The sequence below is a fragment of the Echiichthys vipera genome (assembly GCF_963691815.1).
Source record: "Echiichthys vipera genome assembly, chromosome: 15".
Classification (NCBI taxonomy): Eukaryota; Metazoa; Chordata; class Actinopteri; order Perciformes; family Trachinidae; genus Echiichthys; species Echiichthys vipera.
In genome coordinates, this window is record NC_139840.1 from 7,122,368 (window position 1) to 7,135,569 (window position 13,202).

General features: G+C 41.0%; 1 protein-coding gene across 3 annotated transcripts in view; it reads left to right on the plus strand.

Moving 5' to 3' along the window:
- The window catches only part of glis1a (GLIS family zinc finger 1a), a 47,481-nt gene that overhangs the window by 5,083 nt on the left and 29,196 nt on the right, over positions 1-13,202 (plus strand). Inside the window, exon 1 of one of the 3 annotated variants that reach the window (XM_083927899.1) lies at positions 13,082-13,185. The exons of the other annotated variants lie outside the window; for them this stretch is intronic. The gene's annotated coding sequence lies outside the window, so the exon portion shown is untranslated. Of the gene's footprint in view, positions 1-13,081; positions 13,186-13,202 lie in introns of those variants that run through there. 3 annotated transcript variants of the gene reach the window in all.

Below are 13,202 nucleotides of genomic sequence, written 5' to 3' on the forward strand. Positions count from 1 at the left end.
GTATTAGCAGCAAAATAGTTGGTATATGAAAAGTAGGCTAAACGTACCCACTATGTTCACCAAACACTACATACTGTCACTTTGCAAATTAACTAAATACAGCCATCTTGTAAACGTACCGCTGGTAAAAAAAATAAATGATTAGAGCTTTAACTGCTAGCTTGACAGTGTAGACGTTTTTGCAAAAATCAAACGTTAGCTTCCTGTGTTGGAGGGAAATGTACCAAGAACAGGCTATCAAGAACTAAAGCATCTTCCTTACAGAATTAACGTTAACAAACATGAAAGCAGCATGACAATGCGATAAAATTGGACAAACATAGCTTATGTTACCCAAACTGACAGAGCATTCAAACAGGGGATAAAGCAGTTTAACAGCCAATTGACTAAACATGTATATGCACATTCAGATTATCACCTGTGTGGAAAATGTGACAAAAGGTATAATGTCAGAGTTCAAACTTACACATTGTCATTTAGATTGTAGTATAACAAACGCTGATGGACACAGCTTTCAGAATGAGATGCACCTCTGCAGGAAAGCCATTTGACAGTCTCTTCATCTAAGCAGAGTTTTTGTTCTTAAAAAGTTTAGTTTGGAGATGAAAACTCAAGAGTTTTAAAAGGACAACATAATAAATGAGTTATTTCCCATGAGGTCTTTAGTGGGAGGTCAAAGTAACAGTAAGAGAGCAGAGAGTTGATTAAATCAGTGCAGCAGAATATAACAGCTTATAAATTGGTAAATAAACTCAGCAACAAAGATGAATAGTCTTACAAAATGAAAACATTATGTCAAATTACAAGTATATCGCACAGAGCATGCAGTCACATAGCAACATAATGTAGGCTACTGTTTTGCACGAGTTAGTGTTGGGACATTTACACTAAAGAGAGGACCGTGTAGAGAGAGTTGTTGCAATAAAGTTTAAATATTATTACTGGGAGCTACCTAAAACTAACATGCTAGCATAACAAATAGAGCAGTTAAATTAAAGAGCTCTGTCAAGATTAATGCTGCCTCGCAGGATCGGCAAAGCAGATGTACACATAGCTTTCCCCCGTTTCATCTGCTCCCAGAGGAAATACGGATTTACATTTCAAAGTTTCAGTGCAGAAAAATACAAGAGGGAGTGTTTCAAAGGCTTCAGAGGCCCTGCTGGAAACACAGGGAGAAATGTTTAATAGGAACTCAAATGTGTGTGAGTTTTAAGTGACGATCAGACGGAAAGTTGTTGTTTTGGCAGGAATACATGTTTTAAAGTTAGCTTTTTTTTAACAGTATGAATTCATTTTTGAGTCATTTAATAACCTTTTTTTCTTTACCGTATTCTCTCAGCTGCATTCCCTCCCCTCCGATCCCAAACGTATTTGCAATATGACTCCAAAACTCTCACTGTCCTTTTATAGAAAGCTATTGTTATCTGCTCGCAGTGGTTTGGCACAGAAATCATGGCATCACATATACGCAGCCTCAATGGCACCCCTTCCCCTTTTTTAATACATCCGATGCCTGGCCTGTACAAATAACTACATCAAGGAAACACACAATCTTTAGTGGTTATTAAGGTTATCAGTAGTGTTTGTAATGCAATTTAAGAGAGTTTTCTTCGCAACATATTGTACTGTATAATGATTTCAGTCACCCTGAACATCCGATGTTGAAAGCCATTTAACTCTACCCTCTACACAGAAGCTGCCAGTGTGCTTCTTTAGAACAGCTCGTGGGATGTTTGGACAGCACAACCCTGTCGCCAGAATAAAATGTTGGTACTCTACATTTGCTGCAAACCACAAAGACATTGACTCTCAACATTTCTGAACTGCTGTAACCCATTGTCATGCTCTATTCGTCACATACGGACCCCTTACTGTCACTTTTTGGTGTTCAACCGTGTTCAACAGTTGCAGTTTTAAACATAACAAAATATTCCTCAGGTTTAGGCAATAACACTACATGGGAAAGTTTAGGAAAAGACTGGGCTTTCGGGCAGCACGATGGTGTGGTGGTTAGTTGCCTCACAGCAAGATGGTTGCAGGTTTGAATCCCAGCTGGGGCCTTTCTGTGTGGAGTTTGTCTGCCGGGGTATTCTCCGGGTTCCTCCCACAGTCCAAAGACATGCACGTGTTAGGTTCATTGATGACTCTAAATTGCCCGTAGGTGTGAACGTGAGTGTGAATGGTTGTCTGTCTCTGTCTGTGTGCCCTGTGATAGACTGGCGTCGTGTCAAGGGTGTACCCTACCCCACTCCTGATGTCAGCTGGGATCGGCTCCAGCCCACCCCGATAGGGAGAAGCAGTTGAAGATGGATGGATGGACTTTGGGTTAAAAAAGTGCGTCTGTTAGGTTTCACTTTCACATAGTGTGTGGTAGGTGTACGACCCAACCATCCGCCCCGACTTCCTCCCTAAGGATCGCGTCTAGCTGGTAACCTTAGTTTCCTGAAAACTTGTGAAAACTCTTGCTTCCCAATCAACTATACTAGCCATTAATGTTCAGTGCCTCACCTTAACCATCTAACCTTAACCATTCAAGGTTAATGCCTCACCTTAACCATCTAGCCTCATTCAAGGTTACCACCTATACACGACCCTCCCCAAGTAGAGTACATAGCTCGTTATACTACGTCACCTGACTATCAGAGCACTTGTTCTGAAAATGTAAAATGAACACAGACTGTTTTTACATTGGAGTCAGTTGAAAGCATCTCATACAGACACTAAAAAGTGCCAAAAACGCTTCATATAAAAGTTTTTCTGAACATTTTAGAAATACCTTTTTAAAATGGCGACTGGGCGGTGAATGGCTTTGGTAATCTCCTTTCTACTGAAGAATACTGCTTGAAATGAATTTAGTAGCCACTTTATGAGCTTACCTTGCCCGACCTCCTCAGTAACATGAGCATCCAGTATGGTGGTAATAGACATGAAGCTGATTCTCTCTCTGAGTGGCTGTTTCTCAAACTGAAGGCAATGCTGCTCCATTTATCAGCATGCTAACTATGAAAATCTTAGCTTGTTGGCCCCATTACGTAGTGATATTAAACCACTTTGAAACACTGCTGGCAAATTAGAGAGCTGCTTTTCTTCTGATGGTTTCTGTCTTTTCTCTTTTAATAGCCGTATTTTACTTACTATACTATTTTTTTAATGACTCAGTTGCTTAAAGTTCACCTGAAGCTTTAAGGTTCAATGTCTTTATTTTCTGTGTGCAGGGAAAATATTAGGTCTCAGCCTCTCGCCAACAATAAGGCTGCAACTAAAGATTATTTTCATTGTCGATTAATCTGAAGAATATTTTCTTGATTAATCGATTATTTGTTTGGTCCAGAAAAGTTTTTCCCAAATTCCAAGATTATGTCCTCAAATGCCTTGTTTTGTCCATAACTTCCAGATATTCAGTTTACTGTTATAGAGGAGTAAAGAAATGAGAACATATTCACATTTGAGCAGCTAAAATCAGACTTTGGACTCAAAACACTTACTCTATTATCCTAATTGTTGTAGTGATATCCAACAATGCTAATAAAATATGTAGAAAAGGAAGATCAAACAAGTGACGAAAGAGAATCTGAACACAAAGTAGTGCAAGTTAAGATAAGGAATAACCTCTTAAATAAAGTAATCTGAATTCGACAGTAAACAGGAATTTAATATGTATAAGAGAAGAAATAAATATACAGTATATACAGATGTAAACAGGGACTTAATCCTCAACATCAGTGCTAGTTGTTAATGGAGAGGACCAACAACTAGTGGACTAAACCATGTGCCATCTTTCAGAGGGAGGGAGGGCCCTGACAGGCTCTAGCATTGTTTTGGATACATATAATAGTCTGTCAAACTATTCAGCCAATCATGCTAATAATGTAAAGTTGCAGATGAAAATAATCCCAGTATTTTAGGTGCTTGGCTCCACTCCCCCTCACTACTGCAATCCTGTCGGGTAGTTGTGTAAATTAATTCTCCCATGACATCATATGAAGGAGTGCTGCATGAAGAGCTGGAAAGTATCACTTGATAGTCCTGCCTGATCTATTGGCAGGAATTATTAATGCTTCACCAAACAAAGCTCTATAAAAAATGTTAAATGCAAAACATAATCTATTTTCATGAGGTTTCACAGACCAAATACCACCCAAAATTTGTTTTGAAAGACATGTTGGAGTCAGTCAGTACCCAACACACCAGACTAACAGAAGAGTTTTAACAGAAGTCTTGTGAAGCTGCTCCTATTTCAAGACGCTGGCAGGTCAGGGAGTCCGAGTCAATTCCATAGGCGCTGCTGCTGCTGCTCCTACTGCTGTTGCTGTTGCTGCTGCTGCTGCTGCTGCTGCTGCTGCTGCTCCTGCTGCTGCTGCTCCTGCTGCTGCTGCTGCCGCCGCCGCCGCCGCCACTGCTGTTGCTGCTCCTGCTCCTGCTGCTGCTGCTGCTGCTGCTGCTGCTCCTGCTGCTGCCGCCGCCGCCGCCACTGCTGCTGCTGCTGCTGCTGCTGCTGCTGCTGCTGCTGCTGCTGGCCCCGCTGTATCTGGTTCATGGGCTCTGCTCACACTGTCCTGTGGTTTTGGACCGAGTCACTGTCATTTCACTGGAATTTCCTGCCATCTGCGCTCAGTCAAAATTTCTCACAGATCCACACCTGCTTGTAAATTTTCAGGACTGCCAGGAGGAGAGCACGGAGGGATAGGTGAGTGCTGATGTAGGAAGAGGGAGACATCCACCTCCACCATGAAACAAAAGCTCACTTGTTTGTGAAGGAAATGTGACATACTAGTGGTGGAGAAAGTTTTCAGAACCTTTGCATGAGTAAAAGTAGCAATACAATGTAAAAATACTCTATTACAAAAACTTAAGTCCTTTTTAAAACAACAGTTTGACATTTTGGTGAATACCTTTTTGCATTCTTGCCGCAAGTTACATGGGTTACATTGTTATTGGTGCCACTTTCATAGTCATACGGTAAATGTGAGTCTACAGCCAGGAGCTGGTTGAGTGTGTGTACAGAGAATTGAGACGCTTGTGCTGGCTGTATTGAAGCTACCATGTTCCTGTGCTCCCGTGGTGTGTGCTATTTGTGGCACATTGTGGCTGTCATATCTGATAAAAGCACCACATGTTCAAATCCCGTGTGGCTTAACAATACTTAATAGTAGCAGTAAATAGCAGTCACAATACTGCTACTGTAGCCATATCCATACCCCCATAAATACAACCGCAACTGCTGCCACGGTCCGAGCAATAACCACATCTGCACCCACAGCTTCAACCAGCACAGCACGGCCAGAGCGGCTGCAGCTGTGCTCACAGTCAGTGGAGTTATACGGTCTGAGCCCAGCCTTTTGAAAGGAGTAACACACTATCTGTCCCTGGATCACCTAATTTATTGCTAGGGAGCATTGCTTGTGACCCTCTCGGGGGGGTCCATAGAACTGAAATATTTAAAAAAAAAACAGTACTCATTACACAGAAGAGTCCGTCTGTTTTATTGTTGTTATTATTTATGATGCATTAATGTGTACACAACATTTTACTGTTTTAACCACTGGATATACTTATGAGTCGTTAAAAAAGATACATCATATCTAATAAGTCTTATGTTGTGTGTGTTAAGTGTTAATCAGGAACATAAATAGTAACTAAAGCTGTCGAATAGATGTGGAGGGAAATGTACAATATTTCCCTCTGAAATGTAGTGTTGCATTGAGTATCACAATGGATTTGTCCAAAAATACCTCAGTTATCTGTACTTCCTCCTTCTCCAATTGAGTGTGTTTACATGCACTATGCGTTACGAAAGCTCCTAAATAGTTTATTGAAACTGGAAAAGGCAGAAAGAAAATAAGAAAGAACATCTTGTTAAAATAAACAATAAGAGAAAGGTCTGCTGTTAGCTGGGCGATACAGTAGATTTCACATTTCTAAAAAGCCCTATTTGAAGTATCAACTATCTCATCGTAGAAGAAGAGCCCCGGGAGGATCACTGTGTCTAAAGTTAACAGCAATTCAAGCCTCTTGCTAAGATGACATGCATGGATTCTGATCCAATAATACGTTCTTATTATGTGCAACAAGATACTGTGTTATTCACCTGCTCCCACTGAGTTTACTTTGACCCAAACTGCCTCTCAAAATCTAGAAAGTGCCAAAAAAATCCTTTTCTGGCTACACTCGCACAACAAAGTAGCCTGCAGTATTATGAAATTGGGATGGTTCACCCATCAGTGATACAAATGATCCCATTTATCCAAATGTTTTTACCAGCGGAGACAGTGTGAGAGTTTTTACAAGTCTTCAGCGCGGTGTGGCCGAATGGATGATCACGTACGTCACCACTGAATATACTGACTGTACACTGACTATAAAAGATTGGGTGTTATTACTGATGTGTCTGAATTGGCAGAGGATGCAGCACTAAGAAGAATGTTCAAATGCCCAGAACATGATATTTCTAGGTATCAACCTTATTGACCAGTATTTATACTTAAAACAAGGACAAACAGTTTGTTTAGACAGTATTTCAGGCAACTTTTCAGGTGAGGGCGGGTATGAATGAGTAATGCACAGGTATCACACACATATGTAACTGTTGAGGATAAAGACCTATACTGTATGATTTGGACTTGTTTTGTCTTTGGTCCTTAGAGACCTTGTGAAATGTAGGAAAATCTTGAATCTGTGGATGATTGTTGTCTTCTATTTAGGTTTGATTTGGACAAGCGTTGGATTGTCTAACGTTGTCATTTGCCATGCCCCTCCTATAGACCTTGATTTGTGGCTTATTATTCAGAGGGAAGTACTCTGAAAGAAAGATCTTTTGCCTTTCCCTCCTGCATCATGTCTTCCTCTTCCAGCTGGAGTATCGATATAACCAGGAATGGAAGAGTAATCACCTCCTCTGTTGGGGTCTGGTTTTAAATTCCTCACTTCATTTTCAAGCTGTGTTTCCACAGTCATCAGTGGTTTTGTCACCTGGACTTTGAGTAATGCATCAACATCTAGACATGACTTAGTGGCATTGGCATCAGCATCGAACCGTGACACGGTATTGCTGCAGCTGATGATCAGTCACTCACAGCTGTGCAGGGATTTTTACTTGGTATGTTGTGGAATTTGTGGAAAAATGATCATCGGCACCTTTTTTCTTCAGACTTGGCTGCAGGAATCAGACTGGCACACTTAGTGGTCATGTTCAGAAAAGGTAGCCATGTGGTCCATAGCGTCAATGTCTGTAGACTCCTGGAAGACCTGGACATTGGTGTGACCTTACTGTCCACAGGTAATTCACTACCTGTTTGCACTCGAGGTCAATATGGTGTTTGTGAAAGTCAGCCTTGCAGGTCATTCCGTCTTCATGCTTAAATCTAGGTTCACAGTTGTTGTGGTCAGATCGGGGCACAGCTGAAATGTGAAAGATGTGAGTGGTGCCGCAGTTACAAGTCCTTCAAAATAAATGCCTCTATGCACAACAATTCGTATGATACAGAAATGGTGGTGAAGTTCAAGTAACAAAAGGTGGCGGTTAAGTGTGGGACAGCCTGACCCATTGGTATTCCTACACAGTGGACATGACGGATCCGGTCTCCTTTTTCAGGTGCTATCTGTTGCATTAATATCTCTATAACAGCCTGAGCACTCATCAGTAAATAATTTTTTGTAGTTTCAAAAACCATGACCTTCTTTCTTTTAATGACTTGGTTAATGAACTGAACTCCCTGTGAGTGGACAAACGTCTTTCAAATCGAAATATGATAAAAATGTAGAATTTTTGACGCACAGTGTTTTATTTTACAATGTTATTACAGATGATACGTAATTTTAACGTGTCATTTCTTGGTACTGACAGCAGCTTCAAAGACTAATTTATTGAGTCAGTTCTCAGCTTAATTCACATGCATGACTTTGTACTCAAACTCTTGTTTTTCGGGTTCAGTTCAGCTCTTATCCAAAGTCTGCGTTTTCGTGCAGCTCTGCAGTTCTCAGCGAAAGGTCCGCAGCTCCAGGTTGGGCCTCTTCCCTCAGTATAAATAAATGTTTCAGGAGGCTCCACCTCATCACCCCCTTATTTAAGTCTCTCAGCGGAAGCTGTTTGACAGCTCGTATTGCTGTGAAATTTTTATAGTGGTCAAAGACACAACAAAAACAGAACATTCTGCTCTGCTGTTATGAGTATTACATGCAAAGTACGGCATTTTCTTTGGAAGGACAAACTCTTCTGGATATCCTATAATACTCAAACCTAAACTGACCCTCCTAGTTTGAGCAGAAAATCCAGCTGTTCTCCTCACAGCGGGCAGAATTGTGCTCCCAACTCAGCAATGTGTTTGATCTGAAGAGACGGCATTTCTTTTGAGTCGTGTCAGTATAAGTAAGATTTACGTATTAACATCTGTGTTTTCTGATAGAGATAAGGAGAACTTAACTGGGTGGCGATCAAAATGTGTCAAACATCGGCAGCACTATTACAGAAGAAGAAATCCTTTAACAGTCTTGCGAATGGGGAAATTCAATCTTCACTCTATTATTATTAATAATCATGTTACACACACAGGCCCGAAATACACACTCATGCTCCGACAGGGTCTATATACATGCAACCAATGGACAGCACCTCGGCAGTGCCCAGGAGATGAACTGGCACCTCTCCAGCCACCAGTTCACACAGGGACTCGAACTAGCAACCCTTCGGTTCCCAGCCCAGTCACCTATGGACTGAGCTACTACCGCCCCAAACATGCCTAGGTGATGTGGGGAACTGTCTAATGAGGAGATGAAGAAGAATCTGATATGAATTAGGTGATGAATAATGACTGACAGGCAGCTACAATATAGTCACTGTCACTATGACATTACAATACATTTTGTTCTGTTTTGAGTTTGCCTGAAATGTTTGAAAAATCGTGGGGAATCCTGGGGAAAAAGAATAAGTAACCCTCTTCTGTCTTTCAAAGACTACTGTCGCTTTTAATCTCCACCTGCACAGTGTTTACGCACAGTAAACTAGTCTTTCTGTGAGTTTCAAAGGGCTGTCAGTGTATCGCTCACTCACTTTTCTCTGGATAAATAAAGGTTAATGACCCCGAAAGTGGAGTAAATTATGATTTATTAGCAAATACATTGCCCAGAAAATTGGTTTCACAGGATTATCCTCTTTTGAAAACGGAGGCCCTGAGGCACAAATTATTAAGAGAAGTGTAAACTCTCCCCCTCCAGCCAACTTTCTCTGTTACTGGGATACCGGCCTCTCATGTCGTTTATAAAAACACAAGCGATTTGTTACGTAATTCACATGTTTTCTTTAATGGTCAGCCAGCCACATTTTATGAGCGCTCTCTTGCAAACGTATTGTCCTGAAATATACTGCACCTGTGGGTATTTCTACCCTCAAAATGTGCCCCATGTATATATATATATATATTTAAATCCAGATTTACAGCACTTATTTTCCCTCTCAAACACATAAAATCCCTTATGATTTATAAAGAAATGTAATAAAAAACAATGTCAGGATCGCAAATCAGTACCTGGAAACGCAAGCTGCTAATTCCATGTCTGTGATGCTGTCATTGGTTGTGATATGATAGTAACTCCTTGCTCAAAATAAATCACCAAGCAAAGTGTACATGCATGCAGGCAAGGCCATATCTGATTACACACTATATAACAGCATTTCCTCTGTATTAATTTAGCAGTGGTGTACCACCACAGCAAGAAAATCCCCACCGCTGCAAAAATATGTATAAACATTGTAATTTAGCCGTGATGTTATCTATAACTAAACTTAGTGCAGTCCAGATGTTTTAGAAATTATTATCTAAACATTTAAAAGTTTTTTAACACTAGGATCTCAACTTTAAACATAGACTCAAACAGTGACAGATATGAGACAAAAGCGCCACAGAAGTATTCAAATTACAGAGGCACAGCAGGGGTGTCAAACTCGTTTAAGTTCATGGGCCACATACGGCCTAATTTGATCTCAAGTGGGCCGTCCAGTAAAACCACTCCAATGATATCCGAAATCCTATCTGCCACAGAGTTTCTCATCAGGCTGATGTTGGCAAATGCTTGTCTCTTGTCAGGGCGCACGATTTCTGCAGCCTTCAGTACGTCTCCACAAACTCTCCCTCAGAGTACGGCTTTGACGCTGATGCTATTTCATTAGCAATAAGGGAACACGGCTGCATTGCTTATCTCTCAGCTGTGACTAAAAGCAGACTGCTGTGTCCTCAAACCTGCCGACAATGTATTTGTCTTCTCTGTTCTCAGGTGTCCCTGCAAATTTAATGTATTTCTGACAAAAGTACTGAATATTCCTCGAGCGCTGAACGGAGCTGTGAACACACCAAACACACTGGCTTCATCTACCTCTGTAAATAGGTCCATTTTTCTTGGAAAAACACAACAGTGTCCATTTTTCTCCTTTTTGACAAAGACATTTTCCACAGGCAGCTCATGCATGAACAGTAGCTTATACGCTCGACACTGTGTTAGCACGTGGGATCTTTAATAGCATATCCAACAGGGCCTGCTACTCTTATTAGGACATCTCAACCCACCGGGAACAAATTGTAATAGCAGTGCATTTTATTGAAAAGTTGGAGTGATATACTTCTCTGCTATTTTTACACTTTGCAAAGTCGTCCATCGGGCCGGATTGAACCCTTTGTCAGGCTGGTTCAGGCCTGTGGGCTGTTTGTTTGACACCCCTGTTAAAGAGTGTCTGTGAGTCACACTACTGACGTATTATCACCTATCATCATATTGTTGTTTTCAGGAGGACAGACATCTTCCATTTCACACAGAGTACATGTGCTGATTCCCTCTGACGCCTCTTTAACACCATTTAGTATTATCCAGGAAGGACAGGATTAGAAAATGGGATTTTGTTTACTCCGTTTTCACATCTCTTACTTAAATAGGAACCCTTTTCCCATGTTTCACTTGAACCAAAAAGCACAAAAAAGTTTGTAATTCAAGAACCAAAGCGCTTATTGTTGAGACAAGTACACATTTGCTTGTCCTGAAATGCCACAGCTGTGTTTAGCTAACCTCAGCAAGTGAGTCTTTAAAAGACACCACATGAGATGAGCCTGCTATTTTATAAGGTTTGCTGGCTCAGTTGAGGCTTTGTGGGACACTTTTCTTAGTTTTACTGTCTGACTCTTCTTTCTGGATTAGCACCAAAGTGGTTTGTGAACAGACACTGCTAAAATAAAATCCCTTCTTGCTGGATTTGCTGCCGGATTTCACTCTGGTGGATTTCTGGCAGAGTGGATGTTTACATGAGTCCTGGGTCGATGCTAAAAAAGCAGTTAGACATTATTTCTTTGATGTATTGTTTGATTGTTGTGAATCAAATGTATTGTTTGCATCTGAAATCCCGTAGTTTGTCCTTAAACTCTAATACTGGTTTCAGCTCAAATCAACAGGTAGGTTGCAATTATCATATTTCAGACATACCCAAGCACTTCTGCTACACACAAGAATCATTAATCCTGTTGAACTTGTTGACACACAGACACATCGCAACCTCTCTAATTAAGATTCAGCCACAGTTCCCATGACTGCACAGCTACGTGACTCTAGTGTGTGTGTGTGTGTGGGGTGGGGTGGGGGGGACTCCAGCTATTTACGGTAAGCGTCATAAAACTGTAAACCAGACTATACCAGGAAACTTTGGGCATGAACCTACACTTAGTGACTCCTAATGTAACTACAGAAGTGAACTTACTCATCATCTTTGCTGTGTCGATTTCTGGATCAAATAACCATCCCATTGAATCTGTCCGGTGAGTAATTACACGTGGCAGGGATCCTGTTGTAGAAATTAGATCACCAATATCTAGCAGATGGCATAAAAACTTTGGGAATTAAGTATTTTCTAATAAACACTGAAGGACTATTGCACAGTAGAGCTACTGTATAAATGACAGGGTAGGGGGGGGGGACTTCTGTTTGCCACACTATTTTCCAGCCTCCCTGTCCTGCAGGATTAGCTAGCAGAGAGATGTGGTCCATTACTCGTCCCCCGTTAACAAGCATCTGGACCAGGTTCCAGGCAATCGGCTGCCACACAACGTCTGGCTGTTTGCTGCAAGGGTGGCCTTAATGCCTGCAGTAATGAATCAGCCCCGACTGTTACAGCAGCTCAAAGGAAACCAAATATACACACGTTAGAGCGTCCCACTCAGAGCTGTCTGATTGAAGCCTGCTGACAAGAAGGACGGACACGCTGTTTGTTTTGGTTTGACTTCATGTGGGACTTTCTGCTGGTCACTTTGGTCCATTTGTTGTTAATGATTGAACGCAGCGTTGCCGATGGCTGGAAACATTCAGAGTGTGACACATTTCGGGTTTTATGTTTCAACCCTTCGAACGGCATGGCAAGTTGTCACAGCAGCTGAGTCATCGCTTTGCAACATCGCAAAAATCCTGTGTTAGTTTAGCTTACATTAGTTCACAACAGTGGTGAAATGCATTACATACATTTACTCAAGTACTGTACTTAAAGAGGAATTTTACACATCAAACTGTTTACAGCTGTTGGGGAGTACTAATGCATATGTGTTGAATAAAGCCTTTTGTGGCTCCAGAGGGGGGCTGGTTGAAGGTTTCAGATCAGTAGCATTACTTGACTGGGGAAATACTCCATTAAAGCCCTGCATTAAAGATATTACTTAGGTAGAAGTACATAAAAAGTACTCATGCAGACAAAGGCCTTTGTGAGTAATTGTATTGTTGTATCAGATGCATTCATGTGTTTTTAACATTTTACTTTTGGTCATGGTGGAACTTTTTTCTATACTATTGGGTAGTTTAATTACTATATATATATTATTAGTTCATCATGTTTTCTTGCATGGTTTCATTTAAATAACTGTTTATACTTTACCCCCAGAAATGCAAAGATAAGAGAAAATTCTAGAAAATGAACACAGATTTGTGCGGCAGAGCTGGTTCCAGTGGTTCCCAACATAGGGGTGACTGTACATAAAGTAGTTAAATTAGCTCCACATTGAGCAGATACAATAGCCACAAGAGCCATTTTTTACTTTTACTTTAAGTACATTATGCTGATAATACTCGGGAACATTTCATTTGGTAGGCTTTGAATGATTGTTGTACTGGTACTGACGCAAAGGATCTAGTTTCTTCTTCACTTGCTGCTTCTCAACACGTATGAGAGTGAGTTATGAGATATG